This window comes from Pristiophorus japonicus, chromosome 18 (genome assembly GCF_044704955.1).
Source record: "Pristiophorus japonicus isolate sPriJap1 chromosome 18, sPriJap1.hap1, whole genome shotgun sequence".
Taxonomy (NCBI): domain Eukaryota; kingdom Metazoa; phylum Chordata; class Chondrichthyes; family Pristiophoridae; genus Pristiophorus; species Pristiophorus japonicus.
In genome coordinates this window covers 25544557-25562210 of record NC_091994.1, presented here as the reverse complement: position 1 = coordinate 25562210, position 17654 = coordinate 25544557, and the positions used below count along the sequence as shown (strand labels likewise).

The window sequence follows — 17654 nt, the reverse complement described above, 5'->3', positions numbered from 1 at the left end:
CTTATGGGTCATCACGTAGAAAATAACTTCCACATTCATTTTTTTAAAAGATTTAAACAGTATGTTTTCTAATGTAAAAAAACAAGGTACTCAGTGACATATGTCAAAGGCTTAGAAACTATCCAGGCAATACTCAACAGTAATCTCTTAACTACGGACAATGACAGCAGTATCTATTTTATCTAAATCGAATACATCTTGTGGACTGGTTTGACAGTAGTAACCTACAAGGGGTGTGAGGTGAACAGTTTATTTCATATAACTCTCCTCTTCCTGTTGAAAATCTGTTGAGATATCACATGTACGACACATGTATTAATTTTCAACTGTGATTTGCTTATCCTAGGGAACCTTAACAATGCAAATTTAGTGAGATAATAAATATGTAGACAAAGACACAGTGTAAATATTCCCATATATATTTTAATAAGTTGAATTTTATCTATAGGCTGGTTCTAAATATTTGCATATTTTGTGGTGGACATTTGATACAAGTGATTAAAAGTACTGATTGCAGAGACGGTGAAAAGCCCTATAATGGAGACATTAAATCACAGCTCTGTTGTATTCATGGACGTTGAAAGCTCTCGGATGAATTGAAATTCATAATGCACTCCATTTTATTTTGGCACGGTGTAACAGAACTTCTGACCAGTCTGTAAACCTTAATAAGAAGGGTAACCACATTTTCACATGAACGTGTTATTGCTTTAACTGCTGCTCTGATCAGTTATTGATTGGAGCTCTGGTAACATATTACATTATGAATGGCTGGAAATCTGCCACTTAGTGACTACCTGTTTGGGAATCGTGCACGGTTTTCTTGTAAACAGCCTCCCTAAGGTGGGTTTGGGATTATGAGACACTTTCACTGTGTCAGTAAAATGTCACTTTAAGAGGGTCTACAGGGGTTTGCTGATGGATATTCTTGACTTTAGGAAGATGGGCAAAGATACAATGCTCCTTTCACAATGGTCAGTTCCACAAAACCATAGACATTCCTAGGGCTTTGCTGATTAATTGAACGTAATCAATTAATTGATAAAAAACTTTAATCAACAGAAAATGTAATCATCGACCGGCTAAGCAAGCCAAATGGTAAGAGCATGGAAGAGTCTTCAGGTACGTATCTTCCCATTCCTGTTGCTCAGCTGATTTTTCAGAAACCGACTCAATGCACAAATACATTTTTTACTTTTTTGTTTATGAGCAAGGCCTCGATGAGTGAATTGGAATGTGTTTAAGGTAATGCATGGCACAGAATACACCCTGAAGTCGGAAGTGGTACCACTTTATGATGGCTTGAAGTTTGCAGGATTTAGGAGGGAAGAAAGCATTTAATTTCTAATAAATCTTGCTCATAAAAACTTACTTTTAATAGATGTCATACTGCACTGTAGAAATACATCTTTAGGTGCATTTAGGACATAGCAGGACAATGATTTTGCCTTTCTGTCTGAATATCTAATAGACTTCTTCTTCAGTTAAAGAGGTTAACTAAGGGGATATTTACCTGACACATTTATCATTGCTGTGAAGTAGTTTCTGTTTCACACTGATGCTAAACTTGTGTGGTGTAAAACTAGCATTGGGACCCGATCTGTCTGCAGAGCAAAGCGGAGCGAATCTATCTCCTTCTGGGTGTCTCACTGCGCTTCGCTCCTGTAATCTCTGCACTCCATGACCGGAATCTTCCCAGCCCTGCAAGTGCAGGTCCGCATCCAAAATGGCCCTGATTGACAGCGGATCGGGATAGCGCTCTAAACCCGCCTCCATGTGAATTTCTGACCTATCAGGTCTGCATGCGGATCGCAGACTCGACAGCAAGCGGCGGGTTAGTTAATTAAGCTCATTAACAGGTAGTAAAAGCAGGCACTTAAAATTTTACAAAATTTTGCCAATTTTGCCATCCCTTGGGGAACATGTCGGGTAAATGGAGTCGAGTTCTCAGTGACTATTGCTTTGGCAACCATTTCACAGCTGTTGCCTTTCCAATGTCAGACGATGAAGCCTCCAAGTTTGCATTGGTGATCATTTTCCAATAGTCTATTGGCTCTGGATCAGTTCCTATGGACTGGAGGGTAGCTAATGTAACACCACTTTTTAAAAAAGGAGAGAGAGAGAAAATGGGGAATTAGCCTGACATCAAAATGTTGGAACCAGTTATTAAAGATGAAATAGCAGCACATTTGGAAAGCAGTGACAGGATTTGTCCAAGTCAGCATGGATTTATGAAAGGGAAATCATGCTTGACAAATCTTCTAGAATTTTTTGAGGATGTAACTAGTAGAGTGGACAAGGGAGAACCAGTGGATGTGGTGTATTTGGACTTTCAAAAGGCTTTTGACAAGGTCCTACACAAGAGATTGGTGTGCAAAATTAAAGCATATGGTATTGGGGGTAATGTACTGACGTGGATAGAGAACTGATTGGCAGACAGGAAGCAGAGAGTCGGGCTAAATGGGTCCTTTTCAGAATGGCAGGCAGTGACTAGTGTGGTGCCGCAGGGTTCAGTGCTGGGACCCCAGCTAATTACAATGTACATCAATGATTTAGATGAAGGAATTGAGTCTAATATCTTCAAGTTTGCAGATGACACTAAGCTGGGTGGCGGTGTGAACTGTGAGGAGGATGCTAAGAGGCTGCAGGGTGACTTGGACAGGTTAGGTGAGTGGGCAAATACATGGCAGATGCAGTATAATGTGGATAAATGTGAGGTTATCCACTTTGGTGGCAAAAATATGAAGGCAGATTATTATCTGAATGGCGGCAGATTAGGAAAAGGGGAGGTGCAACGAGACCTGGGTGTCATGGTACATCAGTCATTGAAAGTTGGCATGCAGGTACAGCAGGCAGTGAAGAAGGCAAATGGTATGTTGACCTTCATAGCTAGAGGATTTGAGTATAGGAGCAGGGAGGTCTTAATGCAGTTGTACAGGGCCTTGGTGAGGCCTCGCCTGGAATATTGTGTTCAGTTTTGGTCTCCTAATCTGAGGAAGGACATTCTTGCTATTGAGGGAGTGCAGCGAAGGTTCACCAGACTGATTCCCAGGATGGCGGGACTGACGTATGAGGAGAGACTGGATCAACTGGACCTTTATACATTGGAGTTTAGAAGAATGAGAGGGGATCTCATAGAAACATATAAAATTCTGACGGGACTGGACAGGTTAGATGCAGGAAGAATGTTCCCAATGTTGGGGAAGTCCAGAACCAGGGGTCACAGTCTAAGGATAAGGGGTAAGCCATTTCGGACTGAGATGAGGAGAAACCTCTTCACTCAGAGAGTTGTTAACCTCTGGAATTCTCTACCGCAGAGAGTTGTTGTTGCCAGTTTGTTAGATATATTCAAGAGGGAATTAGATATGGCCCTTATGGCTAAAGGGATCAAGGGGTATGGAGAGAAAGCAGGAAAGGGGTACTGAGAGAATGATCAGCCATGATCTTATTGAATGGTGGTGCAGGCTCGAAGGGACAAATGGCCTACTCCTGCACCTATTTTCTATGTTTCTATGTTTCTATGTTTCACACTCATCAACATTGTGCAGGGTACCCTTATGTCTGACCATTCACTGCAACTCACTGAGCCACTTCCAAAGGTGCACAGAAATCTGTCCAAGAACACAAAGTGCTCAAAATAAAGATTTCAATGTTTGACAACACATTAGCAGAAAGTTTATATGAACATTGGCTAAAACATCCAAGTACCTACCATTGCGTGTTGTTAGTTGGTATGATTGGACACATTTCAGGGTGAATGTGAGGGGTGGCTAGTGAGATGGGCAAGTGATAATGTAGATAGAGAGGGATTGATGAAGGTGCAAGGTCAGTTGGTGTGAGTAAGGAAGTGCAGGAGTAGGGTCGGGAATGCAGAATGATGGTGCTGTGATGGTGGCACAGCAGGATGAGGTTGAGTGTGACTTTGCAGTAACCTTTCATGATCGACTGAGATAATTGAAAAGTTTGTGTCTCTGCAGCCAGTTGATGTTGTTGTTGTTGCAGCCAGGTACTTCTGACGACATCCCTGCTTGAGCCCTCCTGTGCAATCTACAACCAGCCTGCGTTGGTCTCCTGGAGAGGTCTCTTCCATCAATTGGAAGGGAAAAAAACCTCCCTGCATGCTGTGACTCCCTCCATACCCATCTGGAGGGAGTCATGGGGGAGCCTGGGTGCAACTGTGCACCTTTGTGCAGTGTTTGTCAGTGTTTGCAGCACCTCAGTGCTATACAACACTGACAGAAGAACTCAAAATCAATGTGAACATGGTCCCTTTAAGGAAACTGGCCGATGATGCATCATTAGAGAACATCATCAGACCCACTTCCTGCTAATTGGCTGGGAACCTCGCAGGGCGGACTTAACAAGGGAATATTGCTGTGAGAGGGCTGGCTTGAACCAGGAGCACATCCCCCACATGCCACCGATGCCACCCTCACCCAACTCGCACCCTTTGGCGAAATCGCAGCCCATTTGTCAGTAGTGTAAATGGACCCTTAGTTCAAGGCTTTTCTAACACGCTCTATACTCCTTGAACCTACCTAAAGTTTATTCGGAAAACATAGGAACATAAACAATCTCTTGGTAAAAACTTTATGGTTCCCATAACTAGTTGAGTATTAGAGCCATGCTTAAAGTGAAGAGGTAAACTATTGCTCTTTTGGAGTCTCTCGAGTCCAGAACAGCTCCGGTCATTCTTCCCCAGTGGGGCAATGATATTTTCATGATATTGGTAACTGCATTGTATCACACATTTACAATCACAGTTAGAAAGCCTAGCCAATAACAATGCTGGTTTAACATATACACTAACAGATGCAAAATCTATATCTGCCTCACCCAAGACAGCATTACGTTTGTGTGAATTAGTCTCAGGATAGTACGAGATCAGCTGTGACTCCCTCGAAGGTTGATAAGAATGTTAACATTTGCTCTCTAGTCTCAAATGCCCACTTGAGTGTAGCCAGGGAGCAGAAGAAGCAGCATGGCGGCACTTCACTCCAGGGAGCAGCACGTGCTGGAGCAGGAGAGCAACGGCAGTGAAGAGGGACGTCACCAAGGTCCAGGTCGGTGATTGGAGCGTGGGCAGGTACAGCAGGAGCGGTGAGGCCGGGGTGAAGGAGCAACGAGAGATTGTAGAGGGACGTGATCGGGGCCCCGGAGAGGCGTGAGTTCGGGGCCTAGAAGAGGCGAGGGCCCAGGGGCAGCACGGGCCAGCCCACACTGCGATATGTGTGCGCACTAGGTCCATGCAGCAGAGCTGGTCTCCAGTCGTCTTGCTACTGCACCAAGACCTAGCTCTGTCAAGCCCGTGTGGTGGCTGGTGTGCAACGGCCACTACATGTTAAAAAAAATCCATGCACAGGCATCTTCCACCGTTCAAGATTTAGTTCGGGACCTGGAATTTTAGGTCCTTCATTGAAACACCTGTGAACTTTTTGACGTGGAAGCAAGTCATCCTCGATTCGAGGGACTGCCTATGATGATGAGTCTCAAATGCCCACTTGAGTGTCGTACAGGAGATCTGCTGTCACATGTAGAACCCGTATGGGCTGATTTTTCTGGCCTTTGTCCCTGGCGACTGCTCTTTTCTCAGGCGCAAAGGATGGAAAAAGGATCAGAGACCATTTTTGTTGACTCTCTGCCCTTTTTATAATGTCCCAAGATCTTTGGGCCTTCTGAGGTGGCTGGCAGAGGCAGAGCTGGTCCTGTGCCTGCAGTAGGCACACACCCAATGTTCCCATGGAAATGAAATGGGCCTCCCATCTCTATTTCCTCTTCTCCAATATATTGGGTGCCTGCTTTCAGAACCTGTGGAATTCTCCACCACAGAAAGTTGTTGAGGCCAATTCACTAAATATATTCAAAAAGGAGTTAGATGTAGTCCTTACTACTAGGGGGATCAAGGGGTATGGCGATAAAGCAGTAATGGGGTACTGATGTTACATGTTCAACCATGAACTCATTGAATGGCGGTGCAGGCTCGAAGGGCCAAATGGCCTACTCCTGCACCTATTTTCTATGTTTCTATGTTTCTAGTACCTAAAGAAAGTAGGCACGGGGCTAGCACAGGTACGGTCTCCCAAATCCGGAGTTCTAAAATCCAGAATGTTCCAAAATCCGGACATCGCGCAGTCCGGTGGAAGGGTCGTCCGAAATCCATAAAAATGTTCTGAAATCGGACATTTTTTTCATAACAGTAAATAATCCCACCCCCGACCCCACCCCCCACACACACACACGCACGCACAGACACACACACCAAAACAAAATTGCAAAAAACAAAAAATAAAAAAATCACAAAACATTCACAAGACACTTAACTATCGAATTGCTGCAAAAGAATGAACAAATAAAAACTTTAACTTGTCTTTTTTGCAGGTCTTCATACCTCCCGTTATCCCAAGGGCTGCAACGCAGGTTTGTCCCGGGCGTTGTTTTCTGACTAACTACGGGTCACTGCTGAGCCAAATAGGTTTCCGGATATGGGACATCGGATTTCATCTCCGAAATCCGGAAATAACCCAAACCTCGGCCCAGGCGTTTCCGGATTCGGAACTTCGGAAATATGTTCCAAAATCCGGAAATACCCATTGTCGGGAACAGCCTCGGCTGCGAGGTTTCCAGATTTGGGAGGTTGTACCTGTATGGCACCTCTGTGGACCAGGGAGTTTACAGGATCCCAGGGACTTTCTTTGGGCCTCAATCAAACTTGCTTTTCAAACCTTTGACTAGTTTTTCTTGCATGTGGTTGGTTTTCTCACAGATAACCCATGATATTTTAAGCTGAATCTTGACTGGAGTGGGCTATCTAAATGGGGGGGAGGTGGGGGCAAAGTCTCTGTTGGGAAACCGGATTTGCCCCCATGCTGTGGGGTTTTCACTCCACAGCATGCATAGTTTTGCTTTGATGGGTTCCCTCCCTGACGGAAGCCTGATTGACAAGCTTAGCTTCCAGTCAGGTGGGAGCACACGAGAGGAGGCCGTTGCTGGTGGAAGTGTTGGGGGTGGGAGCTTTGGGGGTCTGGGGGGAGCACATACCTTCTCCCCGAAGCTGTCCTCGCCTCCCTTCAGCTGCCGGGTTTCCTGAGGCCTGGGAAAGCTGCTGGCCACTGTAAAACCTGCAAGGCAAGTTAAATCAGATTCTTCCAACCTCATTGAAATATTTAATTGTCCAACCTGCCTCCTGGGAGAGGGTTGGCTGCCCACCCTTGTCCTGCCTCGGTTAAACCGGAAGTGGACGGGTTGAGTTTGAGATTTTTAAAATTTTAACATCTCACCCAACCCCAACCCACGGTTTTGGAGAGTTAAGATTCAGTCCTTTATCTTTGAAAAGTAACTCCAGTTTTGTTCTGCAGAGTTTGGTTGTTAAATTACTGAACAATTATCACTAAATAACTTCAAAGAAAATGTAGTGACTCTTTCAGAAAGGCATTTTTCAAAATTTTACTTACTTTATTACATTATTGCTGTCCAAATTCCACTAGTGGCCATGCTCAAAACTGGTTACATATCTCTCAGTCTCTTCACAGAATTCTGTTATTTGCTCCAAATTCTGCTTTCATACTGCAGCCAATATTTTCTATAACCGCGACAATCGATAGTCGTCTTTCAAACTGGAAGGAGACTAGATTTCTAGTATTTTGTTATTGTACTTTTAGTCCGTTACAACCAAGTTCAGGGTGCATTTTGACATGACATTGTGCTTGCTGTGATGCTGGTGACGTGTGGTGTGGCAGTCTCAGTCAGGGTGGAACAAGGATTTCACATATATTGGACTTGTTGGCCGGAACCTTTACCTTGGAATCGGGTCGGGTGCGTGCGGGCATCCTGAAGATTTGAACAGCGTGTTGTGCACTGCGCATTTAACTCAATGACACCATTTAAAAGAGTCATGCGCGTTTGTCGGCCCAATTACATGGAGTGGATCTGATGATGTCTCCGGTGACTCATTTTCAGCGCGGATATTTAAAGCAGCGTTGGACACATCTCATTGTGCTGCTGTAGGAGTGTTGAAGGTGATTCCCGGAGCTCAACATTGCTGCATTACATTGACAATTCTATGGATGATGGAGGCAGAAAGATAAAGGGCAGCCCCAAGATTCCCTGATGCCTCCCTAGCAGTGCTGGCCCAAGGAGTCAGAGCACACAGGGAGGTCCCCTTCCCTGCAGCTGGCAGAAAAAGACCCGCAAAAGCAACAGAGGGCACGGCTAGACATCGCAGAGGAGGCCGGCTGCAGGGATGTGGTGAGGAGAACGTGGATCCAATGCTGCAAGAGATTCAATGATCCCATGAGGAAAGGTGAGTGCAATGCCACACTCGCCCTACATCCTGATGTGCCTGTCACCCCAACCCCATCACTCTGCCTTCCCAAGCCTACTCCGCACATCACTCCTCACACCAACTGACCTTGCAGGTACTCCCATCCCTCTCTGTCTATGCTCCCACCCACATCCCCATCTGACTAACCACCACTGACACTCATCCTCATCCTAATGCAATCATAGCAAGTAACACCACTGAAGGAGGTCATTTGGCAATGTCACGCCACTCCCTCATAGTCACTCTGCACTGATGTAGCCCTCCATTCCTTACACTCACTCTCACTCAGAGTTTTCTCCTTGCAGGAGAAGGGAGCCCACAACAACAGGGAGAGGCAGAGGTGGCCCTCCGGTCTTCACTTTGACTCCAGCAGAGGAGGAGGCCCCAGAGATCGCTGGAGTTATAGAGCAGCTGGCAGTAGGGGATGGAGAGAGGGGAGCCTTCCAGCAACCTGGTGACACAATTACATTTCATACAGCCACATGGTACACTTGTCACTCATATGGTGAGTCAGCAGCCAGTGAAATGTCATCATGTGCATAATGGTAACTTTACCCACTCTTATCATAACATTTATAATTCAGCTCTTTACTCTCCCACAGGTCCATCAAGTGCGCTTCTACCCCCTCCCACCCCCCCCCAACTCCCACTGTCCAGCCACAAGAGGAACACTACTCCTCAGAGGGAGCTCCAGTTTCTGAGGGTGCACCGTCAGTAGACCCATGCGCAGATACGCACACCTCGATGGGTCCTTTGTGCCACAGAGTACAGCTGTCACCTGGTGTCCCATACTTCACAAGTGAGCAAGAGCAGACGGTGTTGATCGGGACCCTCGCCAGAGGGCATCGGATGCTCCAAGCTCTGCTGAGCTGCACGCAGAAGGTGAACCTCTGGGGCCATCAAGAAAGAGCTGCGACGTGTGCAACTATACAGAGAATGGAGGAGTCCAGCTCTAACACGAGCACCACCATGTCGTGGGTGGTGGCGACGATGTGCTGTTCCATGGAAAGGATGGCCACCTGCATGGAGCAGCAGATGCACCAGTAGAACGAGAACATGCTTGCTGTGAATAACAGATTGCAGATGCTCATGGACCTCCTCTCGAGGATGGATACCAACCAACATGCCCCACTGTTGTGCTGCCAGGTGCTCACCAGCTCCTTGCCAGTAGAGAAGTGCGGGTGGCCCATGAGATGGATGATGGTGAGAGGAGACATGGAAGTGGGGGCTCACCTCAAAGGGCTCCCACTTCTCCCCCATTGCCTCTCCCCTCAGTCGGAGCCCCACATGCTGCCTCGGATCCCGATGGCTGAGTCTGTCCCTGCACTGTTGCAGGAGCAGCAGTCTTTGACGGGGCCCGTGATCACAACCCAGAGGACATCCGCCAAAAATGTCTAAGCAGTCGCGGCAGGGAAATGAGCAGCCTGTCTCTACCTCTGCTGAAGCGACAAGGGTTGCACCTCATAGAAGCATGTGGAAAAGAAAAAAAGACACAATTCTAGATGCACAAGGGTATGTACATGTGTGTATGAAGAAATGTTAATGTTAAGTTTCAGTTATATCTATGATGCAAGCTCCTGACAGCTGAATCTCTGCACAAAATGGAGTCAGCGAGAGCCTTTCCCTTTGGCAAGGAAGCAGGTGTAAGGTGCGAGTATTTGTGTTTTTTCCAGCTGTCACTTAATGGACTTGCACAATGACCACTGAGTCTCTGCCTCCCCTTCACAGGCGAGGTTCCTGAGGTGTGTGAAGCCTGTGCACAAGACGTTGAAGCCAAAACCTGATGTTAGAAAGGCAGTTAAGAGTCTCTCAACAAGCAGTTAATGGCCTCAGTGGCCTGCCTCTCCTGAGCGGTCCTGTGGCATGCCTCGAAACGCAGTGAGTTAAATGTGGAAGTCGGCGGGATGACAGCGGGTTCCTGACGCACTGTCAATCTCCGCGAATTTCACAGCCGACCCGTCCCCAAGCCCGCACACTCGGCATCGGGGAAATTCCGCCCCTTGTATTGACTTTGAATATTCTGTTCTGATGCCCAAATCAGGTAACATTTCAGTAATGCGTTGGTTTTACTATTGTTCTATACTCATAAAAGAGGCAAAGTTAAATTAGAAAAGCAGAATTAAATTTGGGACAGTGTGGAAAGAAGAACATTTATCAGGTCGAAATTTCTCCCCACAGTGCTCACTGAACGTGTACTATATTGTCAGAGTCAGTATTGTGGTAAACAAATGATGAAAGCATTGCTTAATTAATAATGACAAAAATAATAAACATAATAGTGCATACCAGCTACGGTTGAGCAGAAGTACGCTGTTACAAAAAGGGGCATTATTCCTTTCAAGTCGAGATTGGAGGCAAATGAGCATCCGCCCTGGCCACATGGACCAGTCTCATTGTGGTTTTGATCCTATGCCGTTCTTCAGGCTGAATGAATTCCACAGCAGGGTCCCTTTAAAAGGTTCCCCATGAAATTTTCGCCTTGGTCGCTGTCACCCGACGAAGGACGAATGTCGTTCTGCTACTCTCGCTAACTCACAATTCTCAAATCTCTTCTAATAGTGTGTAGTAACACTTTTCAACTTTTAACACAGGTAGAGGGGCAATTCAAAGATAATTTCCATTTCTTTACAAACTAGTTTTTTTAAATTTCAAAAATAAACTCTGATCAGAATCTATTGCAGAGAAAATATATTTAACAATTCAGTTCTTAACATAATACAGCTCTGATACAAGAACCGATACAAATCGAGGTGATGAAGGAATCATTTGGCTATAGTTTCCATTCATACATTGAATTCAAAATTTATGGGACACATATTCTGCCCTTGTGGCAGCTGTAATAAGCTTCATTGCATCCTTAGCATATAGAATGGACCATGGAGTCAAATCTGCAAAGAGCAGTGCCTAGTCGAGTTGGAAACCTTCAGAGTTTTGGGCAAATCAAAGTGCATCACTGAACGATTTGATGGTTTCTCTTTAAACCTGTAAAATATTCTAACTTGGACTTCACGTCTACAACTAATGCACTCTCAACATTATAGCTTGTTCTGAAGTAGCAGGTACCCTACTTTACTACAGTATTTCTATTCACACGCATCTGTTTAAAACCAAACTTGACACCTGGCTCCAGACATCCTGTCTTCAGTTGTACATTAAGGTTGTTCTCTTTCAATCTCTGCTCTCATGTAGTGCTCTGCTGCTCTTGCAGGATCTGCCTTGTAACCCTTTAATTCCTCAACTTAAACCTGAGTTTACAGTTTTCATTAACTACATAGTTTATCAGAACCTTCATCATTGCTAGTCACTATAGGGTTTGATGGGTCACATTAATTTTTATAATTCTGTAAATTCAATTCAATCTTATTTCCTGCAGACAAAATAGTTTGGGTTATTTTGGCAGATTTAACGTTATATCTAGGGAGCCGGTTTTAACTGTGGGTAGGCAGTTAAAATGGCAACAGTGGCTTGCCTCCTCCAATCCTGCTGCCATCCTGCAGGAAACACAGCAGCCAATTTGCGCACAGCAAGCTCCCACAAACAGCAATGTGATAATGACCAGATAATCTGTTTTTTTTGTTATGTTGATTGAGGGATAAATATTGGCCAGGACACCACGGATAACGCCGCTGCTCTTCTTCGAAATAGTGCCATGGGATCGTTTACGTCCAGTTGAGAGAGCAGACGGGGCCTTTGTTTAACGTCTCATCCAAAAGACGACACCTCCGACAGTGCAGCACTCCACTGGAGTGTCAGCTTAGATTTTTGAGCTCAAGTCCCTGGAGGTGAGAGTGCTACCCACTGAGCCACAGCTGACACATTGACAAACATGCAGATTGTGATTATGTCATTGGAGCCTGACTGCAATTTTAACCCAAAGCCTATGTAGGGTTGCCGTTGTGGTTTCACTGCCAGGCTAATCTGGCTACAACAGATTATGGGTCAGGACTGGCTCACTAAGGTAACTTTTTTAAATAGTTGCAAAATAATTTTTGATAAGTTTCTTTGTGGGCCAGGAGGATCATTCCTGCTCCTCTGGGGCCCCACAAGGAAACCTTGGACCTCCCACCACCATCCAGCACCACTCCACCTTGCCCACCTGCAAGGCTCGCTCAACCCTCCTCCTAAACACTTACCTCACTGCAGGGTGCCTGCCTTCAGGTGCCTACTGAGGCAGGCACCTACCGCCCGAGATCCCACTCGCATCTGCTGGCCAGATAGCACGTGCTGGCGGTTTTGAGCGGGAGACTGACGTGGCCCTGGCAGGTGAGGCTCTGGAGTTAAAAGCACCCAGGCCTCACGCTGCAGAGGACAGGACAGTTTCCAATCCACTTCGGTCACTGTCCATTCGACTCCTGCAGGAGTTACAATCGGGGATTGGGTTCTAACAAAAGCTACACTGGAACTATGGCAGCAATGGTAGTCAAAGAAATATAATGTTATACATTTAGTTTTAAATGGTACAGTAATAGAATATTTTTTGGTAGAATATATATGGTAATGTATAGGAAAGTAATGTACTTTAATCTTTCTTTGTACCTATATAGGTAATACAGAAGGATATTCAAATTGTAATGTGTAATGTCTATTGACAACGCCTAACTTGACTTTTGATTTAGCTTGTCAGACAGCTATGTCAATGAGCATGGCCGACTAATGTTCTCAAGAAATTCATACTATTTTCAGTCATCAGACAACCGAGGTGAATCGTCTGCAGGTTCAAAGTAAAAGGTGGTGGGGGCCCAAAGTCTCAGAAACTGGCAATGGTAACAGAGCATTGAAGTCCTGCTATCGGTGCCTGGGACAACACATTGCTCAAAGTTGTCCATATGTGAAGGCAGAGTGTTTCTTCTGCAGCAAGACTGGGCATCTGGCGAAGGCATGCCGACTGAAGGGTAAACCAGTTTTCAAAGCTATGAGTAGAAATTTCCAGGGACTACATAACATGGAAGAAAAACAACAGGATGAGGAGATGTTAGAGCTAAACATCATCAGGAGCACAAGGTTAATGGACAGCGATTTGAAAAGTATCATAATCCACATAGATGTTGCAGGATTCAAGATACCCATGGAAATCGACACTGGTGCATCCGTGAATGTAGTACCGGAGTCACTATACCTCGACAAATTGCGTGATTTCCCATTGGAGAAATCCAAGATAGAGCTGTGAGGCTACTTGGAGAGAACATTCCTGTGGTAGGTCGTATCACCGTACCGGTGAAATACAAGGATTAAGTTCATGAGCAAAAATGGTGTGAAACATACCAAGGTTCCACCGTATCACCTTGGTTCGAATGGTGCAGCAGAGCGCACTGTACAAATTGTAAAACGTGCCCTCATAAAACAGATGTTGGATCCAAGTCCAAAGAAATGACAGTTGTCATTGGACCACAAATTGGCTAATTTTCTAATTAGGTATCATAATACTCCTCACACAACCACTGGTAGAACACCAGCAGAGTTGTTTCTCAAACGACAGCCACGAACCAGATTCTCGTTGTTAAAACCAAACTTGGCACAGTCCATAGAAGAGACACAATTAAGACAGAAAGAGAATCATGATAGAGGTAGAGTAAAAGAGAGAAATATGAAATTAAATCAGAAGGTGAGAGTGAAGAACCATCACCATAAATGGTTAAAGTGGTTACTAGGAAGAATGGTGAAGATATGTGGTCCTTGCACATATTTGGTCAAGCTGTTTGATAATGGACAGGTTAGGTTTGTTCACATTGATATTTTACCTACAGACACGGAAGTAGTTGAAGGTGAGAATGATTCAATTATTTCTGACTCCTCAGATGGTTTTGATACACCAGTAGCATATCCTACTGGAAACAAATCCAAGAGAAAGTCAGAATTTATATCAGGCAGGCAAACAGTCTGAAGTTAGAGAGAGTTCAAATGGAAATCAAAGGCATCCCGTGGTGGAAAACTTTCCTCAGGATTAGCGTGAAAGAGTTGAAATTCGACACCATGTCTGGAAGGTTCTGTTCGAGAACGAAGGTATCCTCTTTGAAACAGAAAACAAGTGGTTAAGCTTGATTTGTAAATATGGCAAAATAAGTCCATATCTTTTGTTATGTATAACCATGCAAGTTATATATGATGATTGGTTGTTATAATAACTTTTTCATTAAGGAGGGAGAAGTGTAATGTCTGTAGCTCCACACTGTAGATTCCTGTGTTACTGCAGCTAGAGCTGTTTAATAAAGAGCCAGGTCACCTGACAAGAAGCAGGAGACTTCCGGAAGCGGCTGCCATCTTAAAAGTGTGTGTGCTCTGTGCTCTATGAAAATATTACATAATGGTTTACAACATCCTATAATTTGTCATTCTGCAATGCCAAAACTAAATCGCAATAATATAGACAAATACACGAGCATCGTTCGGCTGCAAGGAATAATCTACTTCAACATACATCTACAAATATGTGAATAATAACAAAGTAGGGAGAATAGATTTAAAGTAATTGGTAGAAAGATTAGAGCGGATATGAGGGGAAAAAAAATCACCCAGAAGGTGGTAGGGTCTGGAACTTACTGCCTGAAAGGGTGATAGAGACAGAAACCCTCATCACATTTAAAAAGTACTTGGATGTGCATTTAGAGTCACAATCTATAGGGCTTCGGACCTAATGCTGGAAGGTGGGATTAGGCTGGGTAACTCTTTTTCGACCGGCACGGACATGATGGCCTCCTCCTGTGTCGTAATATTTTTATGATTCTATGAAAGTACTCAGTGCAACCGTCTCAAACTCGAATCAAATAACCAGTTTGATGAGGATTCAGGTATCTTGTGAAATCTAAAATAGGCGTGTATGAAGGGACAGAGTCCACCATGATTGTCTTCTGTTTTGCATTACTCATCATCATCATAGTCCCTCGGAATCAAGGAAGACTTGCTTCCAGTCCTGAAGTGAGTTCTTTGGTGGATGAACAGTCCAATACGAGAGCCACAGACCCTGTCACAGGTGGGCAGATAGTCATTGAGGGAAGGGATGGGTGGGACTGGTTTGCCGCACGCTCTTTCCGCTGCCTGTCATGTTTCTCACACTACTGTACATAACTGTATCTTACCATGCTATACATGACTGTAACTAGATATGACCTGTAACCACAAGCATACCTTACCACCAGGGGTGCACTTGCAGGAGACACTGCATACCTGTTCCACACAGGTATATAAAGGCAGGTCTCAGGCAAGTGTGGCATTCGAGAGCTGTGAAATAAAGGTGCAGATCCTGAGTGACCTTGACTTCAGCATGTGCCTCATGTGAGTCTCTACTGCAGGGGCAGGACTTTACACTGCCTGTGCTTGATTTCTTCACGCTCTCGATGTTGAGACTCTAAGTGCTCAACACCCTCCCGGATGCACTTTCTCCACTTAGGGCGGTCTTTGGCCAGGGACTCCCAGGTGTCAGTGGTGATGTCACACTTTATCAGGGAGGCTTTGAGGGTGTCCTTGTAACGTTTCTACTGCCCACCTTTGGCTCGTTTGCTGTGAAGGAGCTCCGCATAGAGAACTTGCTTTGGGAGTCTCGTGTCTGGCATGCGAACTATGTGGCCTGCCCAGCGAAGCTGATTGAGTGTGGTCAGTGCTTCAATGCTGGGGATGTTAGCCTGAACGAGGACACTGATGTCAGTGCGCCTGTCCTCCCAGGGGATTTGTAGGCTCTTGTGGAGACATCGTTGGTGATATATCTCCAGCGACTTGAGGTGTCTTCTGTACTTCGTCAATGCCTCTGAGCCATACAGGAGGGCGGGTATTACTACAGCCCTGTAGACCATGGTAGATTTAAGGGCCTGATCTTCGAACACTCTTATCCTCAGGTGGCCGAATGCTGCACTGGCGCACTGGAGGCGATGTTGAATCTCTGCATCAATGTCTGCTTTTGTTGATAAGAGGCTCCCGAGGAATGGGAAATGGTCCATGTTTTCGAGGGCCCTGCCATGGATCTTGATGACTGGGGGGGCAGTGCTGTGCGACAAGGAACCAAACTGGTGGAGGTCCTTTGTCTTACGGCTGTTTAGTGTAAGGCCCATGCTTTTGTATGACTCAGTAAATACATCGACTATATCCTGGAGTTCAGCCTCAGAATGTGCACAGACGCAGGCGTCGTCCACGTACTGCAGCTCAACGACAGAGGTTGGGGTCATCTTGGACCTGGCCTGGAGGCGGCGTGGGTTAAACAGCTTCCCACTGGTTCTGTAGTTTCGTTCCACTCCAGCGGGGAGCTTGTTGACTGAGGTGAAGCATGGCAGCGAGGAAGATTGCGAAGACGGTTGGAGCGATGACGCAGCCCTGTTTGACCCGGTCCGGACGTGGATTGGGTCTGTAATGGATCCATTGGAAAGGATCACGGCCTGCATGTCGTCGTGGAGCAGGTGAAGGATGCTGACAGTGTCAAAGACCTTTGCAAGGTCAAAAAAGGCAATGTATAAGGGCTGGCGTTGTTCCCTGCATTTTTCCTGCAGCTGCAAAGATCATGTCCGTTGTGCCCCATAGGGGATGAAATCCGCTCGGCCCCAGGGAAAAGACGGTTGAGGAGAACTCTAGCAACAACCTTCCCAGTGGCTGATAGTAGGGAGATTCCACTGTAATTGCCGCAGTCGGACTTGTCCCCTTTTTTAAAGATGGTCTCGATCACTGTATCTCTGAGATCTCCCGGCATGCTCTCCCCCCTCCAAATGAGAGAGATGATGTCATGTATCCGCGCCAACAGCACCTCTCTGCCATACTTTAGCACCTCAGCAGGGATTCCATCCGCTCCCGTAGCCTTGTTATTATTGAGTTGTTTTATGGCTTTTCCTACCTCGTGCAATGTTGGGGTTTCACTGAGATGGTGGCGGGTCACATGCTGCGGGATGGAGTCGAGAACACTTGAGTCAAAGACAGAGTCTCGTTTGAGGAGGTCTTCGAAGTGCTCCTTCCAGCGGGCCCTGACAGCCTGGGTATCCTTGATGAGTGTTTCCCCGTTCTTGGCCAGCAGTGGGGTGGGGCCTTGGGAGTTTGGACCGTAGGTGGCCTTGACTGTGATGAAGAATCCTCGCAAATCGTGGCTGTCGGCCAGTTGTTGTATCTCCTGTGTTTTCTCCATCCACCACCTGTTCTTTAGGTCCCGGATTTTTTGTTGGACCTCAGCCTTGAGCCCCCTGCAAAGTTGCTCTCCCAAGTTGGGTTGTTGCTTGAGACTCAGAAATGCTCTGCGCTTGCGATCTATTAGTTCTTGGATCTCCTGATCATTCTCATCAAACCAGTCCTTGTGTTTTCTGGTTGAGTGACCAAGTGTCTCTTCACAGGCACTGGTTATGGAGGCCTGGAGGGCAGACCAAGCACT

The 17654-nt window shown here is 45.8% G+C and overlaps 2 long non-coding RNA genes across 2 annotated transcripts in view; both read left to right on the top strand.

Moving 5' to 3' along the window:
- LOC139229166 (uncharacterized) overlaps nt 1-17654 on the top strand; it is a 422261-nt gene that overhangs the window by 66172 nt on the left and 338435 nt on the right. The gene's annotated exons all lie outside the window — the stretch shown is intronic.
- LOC139229167 (uncharacterized) overlaps nt 1062-17654 on the top strand; it is a 141032-nt gene continuing 124439 nt past the window's right edge. Inside the window, exon 1 of the long non-coding RNA XR_011587668.1 lies at nt 1062-1122. This is a non-coding gene — a long non-coding RNA (uncharacterized lncRNA). The remainder of the gene's footprint in view (nt 1123-17654) is intronic.